The sequence below is a fragment of the Lygodium microphyllum genome, chromosome 22 (assembly GCF_053477565.2).
Source record: "Lygodium microphyllum isolate KBCC chromosome 22, Lygodium_microphyllum_v1.1.10, whole genome shotgun sequence".
NCBI lineage: Eukaryota > Viridiplantae > Streptophyta > Polypodiopsida > Schizaeales > Lygodiaceae > Lygodium > Lygodium microphyllum.
The window spans coordinates 53,290,886-53,313,485 of NC_141156.1; positions in this window are offsets into that span (position 1 = coordinate 53,290,886).

Consider the following 22,600-nt stretch of genomic DNA (forward strand, 5'->3'; position numbering starts at 1 on the left):
TTAAGGATATAGGACCTTGAACTAGGTCAGATGTTGATGTGCTTAATTGGGTCTCAACATTCTCTTCCTTTGATGTGTCCTCATGGGACATAACTGCAGCCTATTGAACAGCCTTGTGGGGTTGTAAGGGTGAAACTGCCTCTCCTCTTGGGGAGTCTAGCTCTTTGGTCAATTATCCCTTGTTTGGATCCTCATCGATTCCTGTTTGGAAACAATAGCCACTAGTTTAGTGGAATGCCTATTGTTGGTGGATTGCAGTGCCAAGTTCTTAGGAAGATTGGGAGAGGTCGTGTCTTTTATGACCCTTTGAGCGTTTACTTGTGCAGATCGAGTTGAGCTAGTCACAGTGGGTTGCACAAGCATATCCTTAGGCTGAGAGATAAAGACGGTGTCAGGTCCTGCATTTTGGACATTTGGAAGTTCAGCTGGTGACAGATATTGGGATTGAGCAATTGTACTTGACAATTGCTATTGTGCTTCCTTTGACCATTTAGGGAAAGATGGTATAGGAGATTTGGGACTCCTAGGTGGACTTGGCATTGGCTAGAAGATTTGCTTGTGGCTGCTAGATGATTCTACCATTTTCTTTGTTGAGCAATCAACCTTACCATGAGCAATGTTGCGCCTATGATGCTCGTTATTCTCTTGGGAAATCAAAGGCTTCTTGGGCACTAGTGGATTTTTTGCACCCTCAACGATTACATCTAATATCTTCTTCTTAAGCATGCTAGGCTAAGGATCACCTTTCAAATAGTCCTATTTGGCTTCTTGATTTCAATCATGAGGGGCTTAGTCACTCCAATCTTATTGAGTGAAGACTTGGATTTTCATTTAGATTTCCTCCTATGCTTCCTCGCTTTTGATACGAGCCTTCAGTTGATAGAGGTGGTTTAGCAAGGGGTTTTGGCACCCAAATCCATCGATTACCTGAGTAATACCCTTAAGCACGTAGCAATGCTTTGGATATCCATCACGGTGTTGTGCTGGCTCTCCATCTATACCTTCGTCTATGCAGATTGGGCTTCTTTTGTGGTCTTCTACGATATTTTTAAGTCTAGGGCCTATCCTTGGCATTGTCACTTGACTTTATTGGTTCAAGTATAGCCTTGCTCACTGGTTATCTCTGTTCAACATGCGCTTCTATCAACTCTTTCAACAAGTCCTTGCTCTTGTTACTAGGCTTGCTTGGCATGTCAGAATGTTCCTTGTCTTTCCCTCGAGGTTTGATGAGGTCACTCTTACTAAAGGTTATGATTATCCTCACACCCGAAAGTGTCAACAGTATCCTCTGTGCTATGTAATCAGTCTCACACTTCGTCACCCTTTTAAAGGGTCGTCCTAGGAGGGTTTTCTTTCCACAATTAGCACTATTTGGAGGAACATGGAATAGGATAGGCAAGCTTTCAGTCTCAATAGTTACAAGGATTTTGCACTTCCCTATGAGGGCTTGTGGGTGTCCCCCATAAGGATTAAGAGTTGCATCAGTTTGGTGTGAGCTCTTGTTGGCCTAGTAGGGTCCATGCTTCATAGGTCAAGATATTGAAAATTTTTCCTTCATTGATGAGAGCATCAACACAGTGCTCCCTTTTTGCGATGAGTATTATGTCTTCATCTTCCGAGTCTTGGCTTATAAATTTAAGCCTTCTGATACATGATTTTGAGTCCCCAACTCCACAACCAGATGTGGATTCTCTACTGATGTCTTAGGTCGTCTATGTAGTGCCATAAGGTGCATCTATCCTTATGGCTGTCATCTCTAGTCATCCTTCTAGTTGTAACTTGACGTTGTTCAGTTCTGCTTTGACTAGATACAGTCTGCATGCAGCATATACATGCTTTCATGATGTGGCCTTTTTGCCCTTGTTGGCTAGATTGGCCCATTGAGGTTCTAGGGTCTCTATTTGTCTTTGTTTGGGTATGGCCTTTTGGTTGTTGTTTTTCAAGTGAGAATCTATGCTTTTGTAGAGCCATTATCACATTAGGATCTAATTCAAAGGACCTGTCACATCATGCAGTTTCTCTCCAACTTACTTGGGGGAGGTACAGAGGGGGGCAGAGTCCCCTGTGCAGGGGTCTGGGGGGCAGTCCCACTGGCCCGCAAGGCCGTTACGTAAACACCATGCGCAATTTGAAGGACCATTTGTAGCCAAGTTTTGAACTACTTGCTCTAGACTTCAATCTAGTGATAGATCTATGATGTTCCTTTTGGCTCTGTATGGTCTCTAGGTCAGTTTTAGGGTTTGCAAGTTAAAATTTGACAAAATCTAAATTCGGCCCAACAGGTCCAAATTGCAGGGACTGAATGTCCGATTCGACTCGTCCAAATGGCCGAGGGCTGAATGAGAAAGGGCCAAATGCAATTGGTTCGAGTGTCGAACTCAGATAGTTTGATTGCACCTGTTTGAGGGCCGAATTAGGTGGGTTGGGTCGTTAGGGCTAAGGGCCGAGTGGTTCATCCGAATGGGTCTGGGCCGAATCGACCGAGGGCCAAGTCGGGTGGGCCGAGTGGAAAATTGGTCCGAATGATAAACTCGGCATCGGGCTGTTCGAGTGGGGCTGGTGGGCCAAGTCAGTAAGACCGAGGTCCGAATATCGAGTTGGTCCAAATGGTTGACTCGGACGGGTCGAGCGATGAGTGTCCAAGTCAAATGGGCCAAGTGGTCAGGTGGTTCGAGTCAGGTGGGACGATTGCCGATTTTAGGACTCGGCCTAGAATCACCGTCACTTGGATAGGCTGAATGCGACAGATTTTTCATCAGACTTGCACAAAATTCGTTACGCCAAATAATCAAGGCCTTCCTAGTGGTCAAGCACCTCCAAATCCTAGCTACTCATGTGGGAGAAGGTGTGGGAGTACCTGTAGTGGAAAAAAACTCCTCGACGGCAAGATCGAAGCAGGTCCACACAATGAAGCTCTCCCGCTCTCTCCAGCTCCCTAAATCCCTGAAATGCAAAATGGAGGTCTCTCCTGCCACTCTTGGCCTCTTATTACCCTGCCCAGGCCTACATTCACCTTAATCTTGCTCCCCTTACCAATATTTAACCCAAAATTTTATTTTTTGCCCTTATTTTCCCTATTTTAGTCTGTCATATAGCAACAAAAAACCCTATTGCATGCTCCCATGTTTTGCTCCTATCCTACCTAAATGCAAGCAAAAATCATAAAGGAAATACCTACACTACTCCAACCTACTTTTCCAAATCCAAAAAACCAAAAACCTACTCGCTAAGGAGATCGAATACCTCTTCAAACTCCCTCGCTTCCTACCTATCTATCTCAAGCACTGGTTCAGGAAACACCCTACTTCAATGCTCGATTTGAAGCGTGCAAGCGCTCAAGGCTTGAATCCATTGGTCCCATCAAGGAGACCAAAATGTAGAGGCAATCAATGGCCAAGACCCACAGACTGCTTATTGCTTCAAGCATTCCAAGCCGAGCACTAATGGCTACCTCTCACATAGCTGATGTGCTATCCATCTCTATGGGTGTAGTGAGCTTACCTCCATGCCCGATCAAGCTACCTCCTCTCCCAAGCACTCCGATAGCTCCATGATCCAAGTGCAAGCTTCAACCATCCTCAAGCTCCACACTCCAAGCTCCATTGCCGCGAGCAAGACAAGAGAAGAGAAGAGTAGAGAAGAAGAGAGAAGAAGATGGAGAGCTTCTCCTCCCTGGTTCCTCACCCTCACACACTCACTCCCTCACACTCTCACACTCCCTCTCCAAGCACAAGCTCAAGTAAGCAAGAACAACAACAAGAAGAAGAGAGCTACTTTTGGCCACACACAAGAATGAGCTTCTTATTCACTTTTCAACTTTATATACAAAATCCTAAATCCCTTTTGGGCGGTCATCCCTTGATCCCCTTTTTTACATGGCCGGGTGGTCTAGGCCCATTTTCCCATTGTCCTCCTATCTTCCTAGCTTCCTTTCCACTGCCCATCTACCTTTACAATTTGCACAGTCAGCGCTCTTAAAATAAATCCTGGTGCCCCTTGCGCTCTTTTACAAGAGTATTGACTTGTGCTTTTTCTTGTGCGCCTTTCTTCTTGATTTAGGACTTTTCTGCACTTCTTGTGTTTCCATATTTTTCTTGGCGCACCTTTGTCTTTTGTTTCACTTTTGCCTTGGCCTTGTCTTCTACTTCAAATTTTCTAGATTTTCCATCTTGTTCTTCTGAGGGTAAACTGTATCCTTTTCCAAACATTGCATGAATAGTTGTGATAACCTTTCCATCGCGCATTTGCTCTCCCCCTTGGAATCAGGAGTGATTCTATGTAAAATTTATTTAAGACACCCTTCTTTTGGCTCATGCATATGTTAGGGGTTTTAACAATGTATGCAATGTAAGTTCTATGGGTCACTTATATTGTTTGATAACCCAGCCTTCTTCTCAACAAGTACAAAAGCATCGGTCTTTCCTTTGATCTAAGTTTTCCTAGTCCCTAGAGCTCTCCACTTGCCTTTGAAGCTTGGAATTGTAGTTTGTACCTAGCCCAATCCCCAAGTTGGGTTGATGAAGGTAGTAGTTGCCAAACGGACCCCAAGGCATCTTAGTTTTAGCCCTTATGATTGTTGTTTGCGCTAACTATGCATAACATCAAGATTCCAATCTACCGAACATAAGCCATTAGTTCATGTTATTTGCAAGAGCTTGGGAAAAGCCTAGAGTTTTTGGGATGAATTTCCTTTAGGCTAGATTGCTTACCATGCCATCCGTTAAGTGTGCAAGTTGTAGCAAATACCTTAAAGGCGATGAAAAAATCCCTACTATTACGAGGACAATGCTTCAAGCCTTATATGTTGTTTATGAATTTATCCCATAGCATCTAAATGCAATTAGATTCTCTTGAAACAAGCATTTGGGAACTCAATCCTTTGAATAGTCAAGACGAAGTTTACCTTTTTCAATTAACTATTCTCACATGGTAAAGTTTGGAACCTAACGTATTGCATGTGGGAAATTAACCAAGTATCTATCAAATTGGAAATACATTACTTACGACCGGTACCGCAATTGGATTGGTAGTGATGCCCTTGACTGAGGCTTCGTTGCTCGTCGTGGGGTTGCCATCTGTGTGTGACACTTTCTGCTTGGGGGTCATCCTTGGTCTTTTCCTCTTTTAGACACAGCTCGCATAGGCCTTCAGCAGGCCACTCACTCGAGAACGGGGCCAATTGGGGAAAGTTTAGTTTGTAGGATGGAGGACAGTCTTGCAAGAGGTATGGGGAATAGATTCAAGGACAAAGGGGAAAAAAGATGCATGTGGCCACCCTCTTAGGAGGGGAAGAGCAAGAGTCTCTCTCCCCTCCCTCCCTCTCTCTCCCTCTCTCTCTCTCTCTCTCTCTCTCTCTCTCCTTCTTCTTTCTCTTTCTCTCCCTCTCCCTCTCCCTCTTCTTCTTCTTCTTCTTCTTCTTCTTCTTCTTCTTCTTCTTCTTCTTCTTCTTCTTCTTCCGCTCACCTCTCTTCTTTCTCTCCCTCTCTCCCTCTTTCTCTCTTTTTCTCACTCTCTCCCTCTCTGTCACATCTCTCTCTCTCTCTCTCTCTCTCTCTCTCTCTCTCTCTCTCTCTCTCTCTCTCTCTCTCTCTCTCTCTCTTCTCATTGCCTGTGCAACAACAGGTCGAGGCCTCAAAGGCCTTTATTTCGATTGGGAGGGAGGGGGTTATTATGGGGGGGAAATGTGGAGAGGATGTGGAGTGGTGGCGTCTTTCCCCCCACCCACCACTTGTTGGGTTGCATGGCGACACTGGCGCGAACTGGTGGTGGTAGGCGCATGGCCTTTGAACCCATCCTTGCCATAATCTTCTTTGCCTTCAACGTCATTTTCTCCTTCTCCCTCCATGTCAGCTCCTTCTTTCTCTATGTCGCCGCCATCATACTGTCTTTTCCCTTCTTTTTCCCCCGCCAGGCGGTGATGACCGGGGGGGGGGGGGATGGATAAATTTTTTAAATTTCTCTTTAATTATTAAGGGGGGGATTCTATGAAAAAGCGTAGGGATTTTACACTTCGGTTATGCCATATCAAGATACTCTTTGGGAAAAGGTAAAAATAACCTCGAGATCAGGAAGAAGGAAAAAAATAAATAATTTTTTACAGAAGGAAAGGAAGAAATTCCCTATCATAACAAGTCTCACTTCGAGAAAAGGTAGTGACACTCTTGGTGGGTAGGAAGTTGGCTGCGAAGAAGGTGGAGACACCCCACAATCCAGATCAATTGATGCCTCAGTCGCACTCTCCAGGATCCAGTTTTGAAGCCACCTCCCTTGGTGCACTATGTCCTATCAGCCTACAAAGCATTTGACTCCTCTAGCAATCAAAAATGCCTATATCCAAACCAAGTTATTGATATATTGGTTATCTCTCTAAGTACCCCTCTTCATCAGCAGGCATTGTCATCATCATCCACAAGCCAAAGCGGGTCTTCATTGACAATCACTACAAAGTGATGTGAGCTTTCATCCTAGCAAGATGGGGATGTGAGTTTGGACTACCCTCTCTATCTATCAACCGAGTGTGAGACAAAGGGTGGGGTGAGTGACTAGCCTTTTCCCTTCAATTCAAATGAGAGATGAGGTGTGTGAATGGAGTATTACATGCATGGGTTGAGCTCTCAATGCACAAAGTATGATCTGTACTATGCATAACACTATAAGGCTCCCTAGCCTTCTTTCTTGCATTATATACTAGTACAGGGTGGGATATACTTTTACACTATCAATTGTACACAAGCTATACTAACCTTGGCACAAGTGGTAGTGAGGATTACATCAATGGGTGTGAGAAATTGGATTACTCTCCTATATCTATCAATAGAGCATGAGATGGGGGGGATTGAGCATGTATAATCTTTCCTTCAATCAATTGAGTGGTAAGGATTGAGGGATGTTCCAACACTGGCGATCAGGTACATTCATATTTTCCTATGCACACATGGGATGGGCCTCTGTCACCACATCAAGACATGTCACTTTGTTCTGTACACTACACTATAAGGCGCCTTGGCCTTCCTTCTCACACCTATTCTAGATAGGTTGGGATGCACTTATGCACCATCAATTGTGCACACGAGCATATTCCCTTTGATCCATCCCCTTGTCAATTTGTAAATATGGTGTCAGATATAGGTTGCCTTTATTCCTCTTTGAATGATGTGAGCTATGGGGTGTGAGACTAATCTATCATTGTAACATGAGTGGCTATTGAGCTGAGTGTTGTAATCTTCATCATCGATAACTTAACAGGTCTTCATCAACAATGTTACCTCCCTAGGTGTTGTTGCATGGTCTGTGCCATGATTGAAGCATGCAATGGTAAGCCATGGTACCTTCTACAATCAACTTCAACACCTGGTGCATCAACAACTATCCACATCAATCACCAACTAAATGGGCCCAGTGTCTCTAACCCTATCTCTTGCATTTATATGTGTATGTCATGTCTTAAGTATGGAGATGCAAGGGTTTGGTTAGTTGTCAAGTCTTAGGCCCCTACACTGATTAGCAACAATAATCTGTTATTAAGATCTTAAGTGTGGAGAGATGTCTGTGTTAATCTATTTTGCATCCAATCATGAACACGCCTCTCTATTCAATCTTTACATGATGCAATGTCTTTTCTATGTCTTGTTGGGGTCCCTTCCCCACCCACCTGACCTATTACACCCTTATACGAGACCTCCTCTCTCCTAGTTTTCCTATTTTTCTATCTTTCCATGTGAATGCATCTTTACTTCATCAAAAATGAAGTTTGAATGGTATAGTCCTGTTCATCCCCTCAAACCAGACACTTTATTCTTTTTTAGTCCCGTATTTCGACTTACAGCTCATCCATTATTTATTTTTTACCACTTACGCTCTTCGAACGTATTTTTCTTCGCACAACCCCTCTCATCTTGGAACTATAACGTGACCTTACAGCCCTATTTTCCCCTTTAAATCAGACATAAACTAACACAATCCTTTTAAAAATTTAAACTTCAGTTTTAAAAAAACTCCCTCCACCCCTCGTAACCACCTCCCTCCCCTCTCTCCTCTCTCTTCTTCTTTTCTCTCCCCTCCCCCTCTCTCTCTCTCCTCGACTCTCTCCTTACCCCTCTCCATTTCCATTTTCTCTCTCCTCTCCCTCTCCATGTGTTCTCCCCCTTTCCCTCTCTCTGTCTCCCCCTCCTCCTTCTTCCTCTTCTTCATTTTCTCCTTGTTCTTCCCCTTCTTCTTTTTCTTCTTCTCCTTCTACTCCTTGCCCACCCTCTCCACTCCCGCTTCTCCCCAACCACTGCATGGGCCTCCATCTCCCTCCATTAAGAATGAGGATAAACCCACAAGAAATGATGGAGAAGAACTCTTGCAATGATTGGGGGACATACATTGCATACTCCAGTGTAATCATAGCCAACACCTCTTCTTTTTTTCTAGCATCTTAGACCCTTCATGTCTATGTTGTACCACATTTGGTATGGATTGCATCCTCATTATGATCTCAAGAAGACAATGCATTATTAGATGGTTGTGGAATATGGTTTGTTGCATGCATGCATAGATGATATAGTTTCTCATCTAAAGGCTTACAAAATGGCTATGAAACATCAAAATATTTTGAACCTCCATGGAAGTCAATTAATCTCCATTATGATTGCTAATTACCAATTGAAATTGAGTTTCACTTATGAGCACAAAATAAGAAGCTTCTCAAAATGGAGTAATCCCTTAAACAATGGCAATTACAAAAGGTATGTTGCACTATTAAATATCCAAATTTTGAACATCCAAGTTCTCATCTAATCTTTCCAACAAGTTCCAATACAATTCACAAGCAATAATGGAGAGCCCTAAACCCTAAGCATAAATGTTTATGAACCAATGGCGAAGAAAATTGAATGAAAAATTTAATTTTAATGAACGATGTATCCAAGTATAGTTGAGTAGTGTTGCTCTTACTAATATAGACACTGTTATTACACAAGCAAAGGAGGTAGAGTCGTGGTTATAAGTGGCCTACACATCTAGGAAAAACCTAAATTTGAGTCTAGGTCCCTACATAAGCTAAGTTTCGTACATATGCCAAAAATAATCCACCTGAGGTGCTTGCCCTTATACACTGTCCTAATGTCAAATGTGACATATGTGGGAAGTCCAGTTATTAGTTCTATTTAGCACGGGAGTAAGCAACCAGGTCCAATTAATCATTGAGCACAAGGGAATAACCTTCAATAGGATGAGGGATAGAGAGGAAAAGCTATGTAGAAGAGATGCCTAGTGGCAGTGCTGTCAACCTTATTGAAGCCATGCGTGTCAACACAATTGAGGCTTCCAATTTACAAGCCATGACAAGAGGACAAAAGGTTAAAGAAGATGTTAGAGATAATGTAAAACATGTTGAGGCAAATCCTAAACATGATGATAAGGGAACGCAGGTCCTTAACCATGATGTGGAAGCTGGTACTCTAAAAGATGATGGTGGAAAAGTTGGCTCTAATAAGGAGCTAACAAAGAAGAAGGTAAAAGCCAAAAAAGAAGCACCTAAGTCTATTCAGTCCATGAGAAAGAATAGTATGACGGGAAAAGAGAACCATTGCTAATGATCATGAATTTCACTTAGCTAATTCTCTTTGCGAGGTAAATCCTAACACGAACCTCCCCTGCAGGTAATCCAGTTATCTCTAGGAGTGTGTAAAGAGTTTAAGAAGATCCCTTGGGTATATCATCGAACCCTTGGGAATAGCCCGTGTGGGAGATGACTGGTTTGAACATGATAAAAAGCATTGCCCAAGGGTGGCAACATATGATGATGGCATATTAGTAGATCATGCCATTGTGGATACCGGATCCTTCGTCAACATTATGAGTTTAGAATTGATGGAAAGGCTGGGACTGGAAATCCAAAGGGATGCCTCCACAATTCTCTAGATGGCTGATGATAGTTTAAGGCAACAATCAAAAGGTTGCATTACCAAAGTTCACATGACTATTGCAAATGTGGAATGCATTTTGGATTTTAGGGTTATTACATTTATAAGACGGCCAACCTATCAGGTATTATTAGGAAGGCCATGGATCTTCTAATCTGTCTATCCAGTTGATATACTCAATGGTCATCTGATTTTTGGTAGAGAAGCTAGATGCATAATAGTGGATGTATATCTTGAATATTGTATTATTAGGAAGCTATCATGTATTATTAGAAAGGTCATGGATCTTGCAATCTCACTATCAAGTTGATATACCTGATGGTCATCTGATTTTTGGTAGAGATGCCAAATGTGTAATAGTGGATGCTTATCCTCAATCTCATCAAAGTGAGAGATTACCTTTATCTTTGACACAGAATTAGAGTCATCAGAGGATCCTTCTAGTAGTGAGACTTTATCAAGCCATGAATCAAGAGAGGGTCTACTACAGAAGATGTCTACTAGGTGACTCTAAATGAGGCAATAGAAGCTCAAGATAGAATTAAAGACACGAATGTGATTGAAGCTAGATCTTGATATGTTGGATGAGCCACGACCAATAAATTGGGATCTATCCTTCATCTGGAAGAGAGGAAGGAATGTGTCCTTAATCCAAAATTTTGTGATATTTTTGCCTAAAGCTATGATGAGTGGAGGAATATTCCTTCTAGTCAACTATGCATACTATTCCCCTAAAGGAGGGTAGCTGCCCTATTCTAGAAAAAGTGAGCTAGATGCCTTTTGAGCTAAGGGAGGGACTATTTGAGGAGTGACAAAAATTGTGTAAGACTGGCTTGATATTTCCTCTATAACATGTGGAGTGGTGTTTCCCAATAGTTATCATGATCAAATCCAACTTTGCTTAAATTTTAGGGAACTTAATAAATAGACGGTTAAAGATTACTATCTGCTGCCATTTATTGATCAAATCATAGAGGATGATAAACAACATTTATCATTGTATTTGGCACCTTTGCATATCATGTTATGTCTTTTGGATTATGCAATGTGCCAAGGTCTTGGCAATGTATGGCTGATAAATCTTTCACTTATATTTCCCCAGAGTAGTTGAAAGTCTTTATTGATGACTTGGGGGCAACCACTACAAGGAAAAGACATTTGATTATTTTGAGAAAATGTTTCGAGTGGTGTAGGCAGTTCTATATTGCTCTTAACCCAAGAAAATGATTCTTTGGAGTGCCCTATAGATTGCTATTGGACCATGTGCTTAAGTTGGCTAGTATTGCAACCAATCCTGAAAAGATAAAGGTTATCATCGCTATGAGTCCACCACTTAGTCCTAAAGAAGTGCATATCTTTTTGTCATTAGTCAAACATTATTGACGATTCATTAATGCACTAGGTGAGAGGTCATTGCCACTGATGAATCTATTGTCTTGTAACTGCATGTTTGTAACCCTATCTCCTCTTCAACCAAAGCCTTAAAGCTTTTAAAGTGAGTGAACACCTCACTTTCTCATGCATAAAGTAAATCCGTGCTTTACAAGTATGATAATCAATGAAGGAAACATAATACTTGCTATCACTCAAAGTTACAATCTTTGAAGAACCCCATGCATCAAAATATGTCAATGTAAGTGGCTTCTTGCATACATGATTTTCATGTGGAAATGTATGCTTTCTTACTTTCCAAATTGACATGCTTCACATACTTTATGTGTAAGAAGTTTGGAATAACAAATTAGTGTAATAACATTGATATTATGCCATGTCACGCTGACATTGGTATAAAAGGAGAGGAGATGTAATTTTTCACATCATTTTGACACAATAATACAATTACAGACTTTCTCTCCCTTCTTGCTCACAGCTTCTATGGCTTCCCCTTCTTTCCTGTCTTTCTCTCTCTAAATCCAGTCTTTCTCTCTCCTCATCACTCTTCTTCTTCTCTCTTCCTGCAGTCTTTCTCTCTCTTCTGCAGTCTTCTCTCTCCTCTTTCTCTCTCCCTAGTTCTCTCTCTGACAAGTGGTATCAGAGCTTGAGTCTTTAATCCATTATTTTCTTCCATTTTTAGTCCCATTTTTCTATTTCAAAATCAATTTCAGACAAAAATGGTACAAGACAATGACTAGTGGAGTGCTGCAAATCATCTACAGTTAGTAAGAGACTACATCTGGAGATATCCAAGGTCAGATATAGCGGATAATGGCTTAAATGGCAGGACGTCATCAAACTTCATGCAAAAATGGAGGTAACTAGGGTAAAGGATGATTAACCGGGCTTAGTTAGAGACTAAACTACAGTTACTTTTCAAAAGAGGTCTTCCTTTCCTCTTTCTCCAAGCTCTGCCCAAGCTTCCATGGAGTTTTTTGGCTGAGATCTCTTCCTTACTCATCACTGATCCTTGCTCTCCATTAACAATGGCTTGGATAATGGCACTCTAGACATCAAATGCAACAGGTGGAATACCATTTTATGGCATGGATGATCAACCACGTGGACTGGACAGCAGCCCGAAAATTGTGTTGATTTTTCTAGCCTTGCTCTCCATCATTTCTCAGTCAATCTTTAGCTATGGTGCTTCTAAATGATCCCTGGCAGTGATTTCTTCAACTTCCTGGTGTGTTTACTCCAAAATAGGGCTATATTCTTCATCTTTTCACTCTCTTGAAACCCTATATGAACAGTCCATGGGCAACCATGAAAGCTTCAGCCCAAGCTTTCATTTCTTAACAATTTCTTGAAGATTCTTCATCCTTTTAGCCCGTGGGATCATCTCAGCAAGGATTCTTCAACAAATTGCAAGGATTAAGCATGAAATGGTTAAAGATTGAAGATCAAGAGCTTCTATGGAGCAAAAATTTGGGGGAAACGGGTCTAATGCTTCGATTTCAAGCATTTGAGGCTCCAAGTTTGTTCCTAAGTCCTGGATAAACAAGTATTGGGGATTATTTTATCAACATTGGACAACCGGAGCTTCTATCAATCATATGAGATTGATCAAGTCATCATCAGCCATGTCAAATGTACTTTTCTTCAATTCTTAATCTCTCTCATTAATCCAATTGCTGAGCTTAATCCATTTGATTGAGAGATTAAAGAATTGACCAATATTCATTAAATTTTCAGCCAACCTTTGCTTGAATCCATCTATTCATGAATGCAATGCTTGCTTAATGCATACTAGTTCCAATCAGTGAATTAGAGGCTTCAATATGAAATTTCAGCATAACACTTGAATCCCATTGACTGAATTCATTGATTGATGAACTTGTTTACTCCAATCCAATTGATTGGCTGAATTTCTTTTGCCCAAGTTGAAATATTGTAAAAGGGTAAGTACTAGCAATAAGTGAGTCAATGAATTGCATTGGTAAGACCCTTCTCCTATCCCAAATTTTCAAAATCTCATTCAATTGCATCTCATGAAAGGCTGAATGAATATTTCAGAAATGCATATCATGCTGATTGATTAGAACACTAGCCTCTGCCATGTTGATATTCCCACTGAGGAAAAAGGTGGATGCCGAGGGAGATAGTGGGACAAAAGAGAGGTGACCCTCCCTCACTATCGAAGATCCCGAAGGGGTGCAACCAACCGACCCGGGGGGAACTTTGCCCACCTCCCGGTGATTCAGAGCCTGTGTAGGGAGCCTATCATGCCGTTTTATCCCTCACACATGTACAACGAGTGGAGAATTGAAGATTGAAGACTTTCCAAGGGCTCAAGTACCTACAAGACTAAAACAGGGTAAAACAGGGAATTTACAGGGCACTTACAGGGTACTTACAGGTGGTTACAGGTACACCCTTCATTATTGAAGCATAGGTGCAGGTACTATAGGGTACCCACAGGGTAGCCATTTGGGGTAACTATCTTGCACTACAGGGTCAAAACAGGGCACTTACAGGTCTAGACAGGGTGTAGGACTAGACAGTTCAGACTCAGAAGTCCAACTACAGAATTTTCTGTCCTAAACCTATTATAGCGTGCTATAGCTCATCTCGAAGAGGGCATTCTTAGCTTTGATTTGCACTAAAAATTTCTGAACTCGGAGCTCATTAGCAAAAGTTATAGCCGTTTTTTTGAGAGGGGGTACTACAGGACTGCACTAATATGGCAGGACATAAAGGCAAGTCCATGAAGATTATGCTCAGCAAATCAGGGATTCAATGATGGATAGTACATTTCAAGAGAGCCTTGAAGAGCCTCAACAACAAGGAGAAGTCAGTATACTCAATAATACTTTGTGTGCCCATGAACAAAGACATAGGGAACGACATGAGGCCCTTTTGTCAATAATGGAGCATATGGTTTTATCTACTGATCAAACGAAGTCTTCTGTTGATAAGTTGCTAAATTCAACTACTCAAACCCAGGCTTCTATTGAAAAATTGGTGGAATCTAATGCTCAACTTATGGCACAATTTTCTCAGTTCATGCAGTAGCAAATGGCATCAAGAGAAGCCAATGAGAAGGCTTGTTCAAACAGTGGCCCTTCAGCCCCACTTTAGCCATCTAACCAAAATGGTCATGGAAATGGGATTATTGAAAGAAGAGGCATTCCAAATAGTCAGTATGAAGTAGGAGAGGCTTCACAGAAGCACGATGACTATTTGGGTAGTTTGAATGGGGCCAATACTCAAGCTTTTGGACTGCATACTCAAAATTCCAGGGGTGCTCTACCAACAGGAAGATTACATAGTAATTCTCAGCCACTTGTTGGAAGATTTCCGTCTCAATTTTGAGGCTCCGTACTTGGTAATCCTGATCAGCCAAATTTGCATCTGGAGGGATTTTCCCATACTTGGTGGAGGTATATCAAGAAAGAAAATATACTTGTAGAGAATTGGGAAGCTTTCAAGGCACTTATGGCTGAAGTCTTTGTTTCGCCTCTTGAGAAAGAGAAGTTAGCACGGAGATGGTATGGTTTGGAACAAAGGGGCCTGAGTGTAAGAGAATATACAAACCAATTCCTCAACCTGACCATGTATGTGGAAAGCATCAGTGATGAGGCTAAGCTTCACAAGTTTATGTATGGTCTGGAGCCATCTTTATCAGCTGATGTTATGGTACAAAATCCTACTTCACTTTTTAAGGCTATTGAGCTTGCAAAGCGCTATGGAAGAAAGTATAGAAAAGAATCTTCATTTCAGCCTGGTTTTGGACAACCAAGGACTGTTTTAAAGCAGGGACAAGTTGGTAACACTTATGGCAGTAATCATGTGCCCAATGGGAGCTTACGGGTACCAACTTATCCTCCATTCAATGCTTCTAGGCCTCAAAGTAATTTCAGGACAGCAAACAGTCCAAAAGTTAATTTCAAACAAGGGGACAGTAAGCCTAAGTCCATTTCAGCTAATACAAATCCCAAATCTATTCCTGTGGATCTTATCAAAGAAAGGAAGGACAAAGGCTTATGTTTCAAGTGCGGGGAAAAGAATACACCTGATCATGCTTCAAAGTGTGTATACAAAAATGCCAAACCTAAGCTTCAGAGTATGTTAGTTTTTGAGGATTTTGAAGATGACATAGATGAAGCTAATGCAGTGGCATTTAATGCTAAAAACGAAGATCTTAAGGAGAATGAGTATTTTTATGATCTAGTCGACTCTTTTCCTTTTGATCCAGGTGGAAGTGTTCCGTTTGACCCTGGTGGATCTTGTGATGAGTCGCTTGCTGCCACTAATTGTTTTCTCTCTATGGATGCTTGGACGGGATCTAAGAGCCCTAATACACTTCGCATGAAGGGAAACATATGTGGAAAGCCAGTGTTCATTCTGATAGACAGTGGCAGTACTCATAGTTTTGTGAATAAGTCCATCATGGACAAGCTAAATTGTGTTCCCACAAACTTACAACAGCCCATTAGAGTTCAAGTGGCTAATGGTGAAGAAGAAATCAGCACACAGATTTGCCCACAGGTTTCTTTACAGTTGGCTGAAAATTTTGAAGCCAAGGTAAACTTGATCACTCTGGAAATGGGGCCTATAGATATTGTACTCGATTGTGATTGGTTGATGACATTAGACAGGATCACTATGGATTTCTCACAGTTATATATGGAGTTTATCTCCAATGGAAAGCTTATCCATTTACGGGGGATTCCTAGTAGATCAGATTTTCATCTTATCACCATCCAACAACTCAAAAGAGAGTACAAGAAGCACTCACAAATATTTCTTTTGCATTTGAATAAAGAAACATAGGATCAGCCCTATAATTCAGCAAACCATCCAGCCTTGACAACTCTTCTTGAGGAGTATAGAGATTTGTTTGAAGTACCTACTTCATTGCCTCTTAAGAGAGTAGTGGACCACCCCATTGATTTGGAGCCCAACTCAAAGACAATCAATAAGCCACCTTACAGATTATCAAAGTGTGAACGAGAGGAAGTAGCCAGGAAAATCAAAGAACTTCTTGAAATGGGATTCATTGAACCAAGTTCTTCACCTTACGCATCTCTAGTCCTCTTAGTAAAAAAGAAAGATGGATCTTTCAGAATGTGCATTGACTACAGGGATCTCAATAAGATCACAGTTAAGAACAGGTATCCTATACCCAGGATTGATGATTTGCTTGATGAGCTTAAGGGGGCTTGATTCTTTACGAAGATTGATTTGAGGTCAGGGTATCATCAGATTCGCATGCGAGAGGGTGATGAAGTCAAGACTGCTTTCAGGACTGATCGTGGGCTCTATCATTTCTTAGTGATGCCATTTGGGATTACAAACGCTCCAGCTACCTTCCAAAGCCTAATGAATAAGATCTTACAACCTTTCCTCTTTCAGTTTGTCTTGGTGCTCTTTGATGACATCTTGATCTATAGCAAGACTTTACAGGATCACTTGGCGCATACGAGGAAGGTTTTTGATGTATTGAGACATCATAGGCTTTTTGCTAAGGCGAAGAATTGCTCTTTCATGCAGACTGAAGTGGAATACTTGAGACATATTGTTAGTGAAAAAGGAATACAGGCTGATTCCAAGAAGGTGCAATGCATAAGAGACTGGCCAACGCCTACTACTACTACCTCTCTTAGAGGATTCCTTGATCTATCTTCATTCTATCACCGATTTATTAAGCATTATGCAGCAATTGTAGCTCCTTTGACTGACAGGTTGAAGAAGGAGGCTTTCTTTTGGGATGCTCTTGCAGATAGCAGCTTCAACCAATTAAAGGAACTCCTTACCTCTGCTCCTATGTTAGTATGGCTGGATTTCTCCAAAGAGTTTACTGTATAGTGTGATACTAGTGGTCGTGGTATTGGGGCTGTTTTGCTTCAGGAGCATGGAGTAATTGCATTTGAGAGCCGTAGGCTTACAAATAAGGAAATGGCCATGAATGTTTATGACCAGGAGATGTTGGCTATCTTGCATGTGATCAAGAAGTGGCACCATTACTTATATGGTAGCCGATTCACAGTACATAGTGATCACAGGGTACTCAAGTATTTCCTTACTCAGTCAAATCTCACTCCAAAGCAATGTCGTTGGGTAGCTACATTATAGAATTATGATTTTGACATCACATACAAGCGAAAAAGATAACATAGTGGCTGATTCTCTTTCTTGTATGTGGGCCTGCAAAGTTTCAGCTATGATAGAATTACATAATGACTGGATTGAAGAACTACAGGAGGCCTATCTTTTAGATGAGGAATTCAGCCAAATCTTTCAGAAATTACACCAAGGTCTTATGGAAGAAAACTCGCATTACCAGCTTAAAAATGGTCTTATTTGGTGGAAAGGCAAGATTGTTATTCCCTCTACTTCTTCTTTTAAGCGGAAAATTATGGAGGAGTTACATTCTTCGCCTCTAGCTGGACACTTAGGAGTTTTCAAGACCTATGACAGGATCAATAAAAGCTTTTATTGGAAAGGACTGTGGAAATATGTCAAGGACTTTGTTGTGAAGTGTATGCCTTGTCTCAGCAAAATAAGGACAACACCCATAAGCCAGGAGGTTTGTTACAGCCATTGCCTATTCCTATGGGTAAATGGACTCATATTACTATGGATTTCATTACTGGCTTACATACTACCAAGAAGAGATGGAATAGTATTTATGTGGTGGTAGACAGACTCACCAAGGCAACTCATTTTATTCCAACCAAGATTCAGTTTACTGCTTCTCAAGTGGCCAACCCGTTTATGGAGCATATTTTTAGACTACATGGATTACCACAAGTGATTGTCCATGATAGAGACTCAAAATTTATGAGTAACTTTTGGCAGGCAGTATTTACATCTATGGGCACTAAATTGGCTCCATCTACGGCTTATCATCCTCAAATTGATGGACAGACAGATAGAGTTAATAAATGGTTGGAGACTTATCTTCACCATTTTTGCTATGATGTCCAAACCTCATGGTATTCTTGGTTACACTTGGCTGAGTTTGCTTATAACAATTCCACTCATGTGAGCATAGGAGTTTCACCCTTTGAGGCTTTGTATGGTTATAAGGTGCCCTTACCCACTGTCATCTTTAATGAAAAGATCAATCCTCATGGGAAGGAGGAGTTGGAAAGAATGTAGACCCTTCTTCAGCAATGCAAGGTGAATCTAAGGAAGGCTCAAGATCAAATGAAGATGTATGCTGATGAGAAGAGGAGGTCTTTAGAGTTCCAAGAAGGAGAGCTGGTTTTGTTGAAGGTGCCCAAATCCAAGTACTCTACGTTAAAAGATGGATCTAGTAATAAGCTTGCCCACAGGTTTTATGGCCCTTACCGGATCCTCAAGCGAATTGGAGATTTGGCATACAAACTAGAGCTTCCCTCTTCTACAAAGATTCATAACATCTTCCATGTTAGTCAGCTCAAGCCCTATTATGGTGATCCAGTGGATATAGTTGATGAGCTGCCACCCATTGATGAAGATGGTCTTATTTAGTACATCCCATGCTACTTATACAAAATTATGCTTACATAGCATGGTCTATTTATACTACTAGTTTTTTAGAAATGGATAGAGGAATACCAAGCTTTGTATAAATCTTTGAAAAAGGTTCTCATGAATGCACACATTTTACAAGCCTTGGATTGGACAATCACTTTCTATGTCTATATTGATGTGTTCAAAGTCACAATTGTAGTTGTGTTGTGCTAACTCAATGAGCATAATATGATTTCCCATGAGCATTGCTAGCACATAGGTCATCAAATCTAAAATAAACTATTCTACAATAGAATAAGAAGGATAAGCGATGGTATATTCCATCAAGAAGTTCTGTCACTACTTCTTGCCTACCATATTCACATTTTTTGTAGACACTTAGATACTGCTCTATTTGGTGAACAAGCCTTGAGCTATAGTTTGTATTGTTGGATGGCTTCTATTTTTTCTAGAATTTGATTTTTTCACGGTCATACATAAGGGAATAAAAATTTTAATGCCAAACACATGTCTTGTATTACTAGCAAAGAGGAACAATTGGGGTTGATAAATCATCTCCCCGGTGCCCATTGGCTTCATATTTAGTACGAGTCTCGACTCTTCAAGGTATATCTTACACCACATAGAAAATATTGTCCATATATTAGAAAATGGACTACCAAACAGACCCATTGAAAATGCATGTCTCACCTACCTTTTGATTAAGACCTGACCCTATTAGATGATTGTTGGTCAATTCTATCAACTAGGGTAGGATAGTCTTCCTCATTGATGCATTTATGAGCATGAAATCGAGGGTGTTCTATAAGAAGCACATGGAGGAACTACAACAAGACATTTTAATGCAAACACCATAGCTAGAAAAGTTCTATATTCTCAATTGTGATGGTCTACTCTCTTTCAAGATGCAGCGCATTTTGTCAACCACTTCGATGACTGCCAGATAAACAAACTTACAATTAGGAAAGATAATGAGACTTGTCCTATAATTTCTAGAAAATCTTTTTTAAAATGAGGGATAGACTTTATCAGATCCATCACCTATGCTTCCCAATACTTGCAACAAGCATGCTACATTATCGTAGCCACTTATTACATGACCAAGTGGGCAAAGGCAAGGGCCACAAGAAAGAATGATACTAGAACTCTAGCTAAGTTTCTATAGGAGCAAGTCATCTCATGCTTTGACTGCCCATCGAAATTGTCAAGGACCAAGGAAACCACATTTTAAATGAACTTATTGGTCTTGCATTGAAAGTCTAGTCCCACTATTTGTAAGCAAACAGCCAAGCAAAAGCAACTAAGAAACTATTGATTAATGTCTTGATGAAAAATATCTCATCTTCTCAATTAGATTGGGATAATAAGTTCATGGTTGCACATTGGGTTTATCACAGAGCTCTATAAAATGGCAACAAGCCAAACTCCTTTTAGATTGACTTAGAAGATCAATGTAATTATGCTAGTGGAGTTTCTTATTCAAGTCTTCGTATCATAGTATGGGAACATTTGGGAAGGTAGAAAATCTTGGATCGAATGCCTTGTCAAACTTGAACCATTGATTGAGACATGATTACTTACAACTCACACCCTACTTATTGAGAAATCCCAATGAAAAGCCTAGCTTAATAAACACATTTAAAAATGATCCTTTAATAAAGGTGGCCTTATAATACTATACTCAATTGAAGGCTACTAGCAGAATCTTAAGTTTTGAGGCCTTAGACCCTACCATGTTCATGTTATCAACAAGATAGGCAACATAGAGTTAGAAACCCTAGATGGGCAAAGCATTTGATCACTTTAATGAAAGTCATATTAAATGCTACTCTCCTTGAGAGGACATTTCTTGCATGTGTCACATATAAACAAAAATATATGATGCTCCACTCCCTCTCTTCTTGGGAGGCTCAATTTCAAAATTTAGCCTCCATGACTTCCCTTTGGGACTGAAAGTTTTTAATGAGTATGTGAGACACCTCCTCTCTTATGAGGAGGATCAAATTTTCCAATATATTTCCACCTTCTCTATTATTATTAAGACAAATCCTCTTCCTATTATGAGGCTCAATCTTACAATTTATCTTCCCAATATATGATTCTCTATCTTTGATATGATGTGGGTTTAAAACAAGTGAGCCTTTCATTTGGAGTTTTTGAGACTACCTTTGGAGTTTTCATGCCAATTTCAAAATTTTTGGACTACTTTTGAGTTTTTTGGAGCTTGATAGGTTTTGTTATTTATTGTACTAAACTGCACTAAGCACTAGTCATAAAAAAAAGCAATGATCTACATTCAAATCACATGAATGATTAAAGATGGGTATGCAAAACAATGGGTATACAAAAGGTACCATTATGTTAAAACAATACACATTGCTAGCACAACAATGAGTGAAAAAATATTATGATCTAATATGAAATCACACCAAGGTTTTCATTACTTTTAAGAATAAGCAATATAAATATTTTTCAATCATATAAAACTGTGGTGAGCTATAATAACCCCATTTAACACATAAGACCTCCTTATTATAGCAAAAAACCACCCAAATAAGTTTTTCGCTATAATAAGACAACTAATGTGATCCAAAAAACCACATAAGACAACTAATGCGATCCAAAATTAAAGGAATAAAAGATTGATTTCTTCAAAAAAAGTAAAGAAATAAAAGAGACTTGTTAAGATAGATGTGACCTGATCACAATATAGTGGACATCCAGAAAAAATATTTCGTCTATTAGAACACAATTATGTGTACATAATTAGGAGAAACATTCAAACAAAGCATATCCTATACAAAGATATCTTCCATTAACATCAAGGAGCATTAACTCAAGAGATAGTTGCATAATCCAAACAATCTATGACTATGGAGGTGGCATAACACCAAATCAAATTGTCCCATGAGTTATAGAAAATATTTTCAATTTGATGCCACAAAAAAATTTCTTACAAAAATGTTTCGCTATCCAACAAACTCAGAGGAGAGGATTTTATGCATCTAGGTTGTGTAAGCAAAAAGTGCATCCTTGAGAGAGCTCCATGATTTGCAAGAAAGGTAAGAGGGTCATAGTTATTGTTAGGATCTATATAAAATGAGTAACAATGCAAAGTACGATAACAATGGTATCGTATGTGTCTAGATGAACTAAGCACAAGGTGTACATCTCTTAGAGAGAGTGTGGGTTGATGAATCAACATATGCCGATTCTTATCTAGACCTAACACTTTTATATAAACGTAATACAAATGCTTGTAAGTAAGGTATAGCTTGTTCTACCTCTTTCTCTCTCTAAAAATTTGGACAAGAGCATGATGGTTCACACTTGATTTGCACCTCATATAGGTATTCATTCATTATAAAAAAGGAGGCTGTGGCATTAGGTTGCACCATATTTTTCTCCACAATACATTTAAAGACTCATCTAGAGCTATTTTCTTTTCTACTTCTCTTGATATATCATGCCTCCACTTCTTGCTCCATCTCCTAGATGTGGAGCCTTGTCTTGATTCTCCCAAAACAACATTGATGGTTAGTGTTGAGGGATTGTCCCCATCTTTGACATTGAACCCAACAATCTTAAGACAAAGGATTCCTTCATGAGACACATTTGTCCCCTTGGTAATCATGCCAAATAGAAGGCAACATGGAAACATGTTGAACCTATCTACCAAGTGTGTTTTACATTATTGTTGTAGAACCAAAACCATTAAGGGATAAACTTATCTTGGAATTTTCTCTTAGACAAAAAGCAAGGTGCAACCAACCCTAGAGACTTGTTGTTTATTG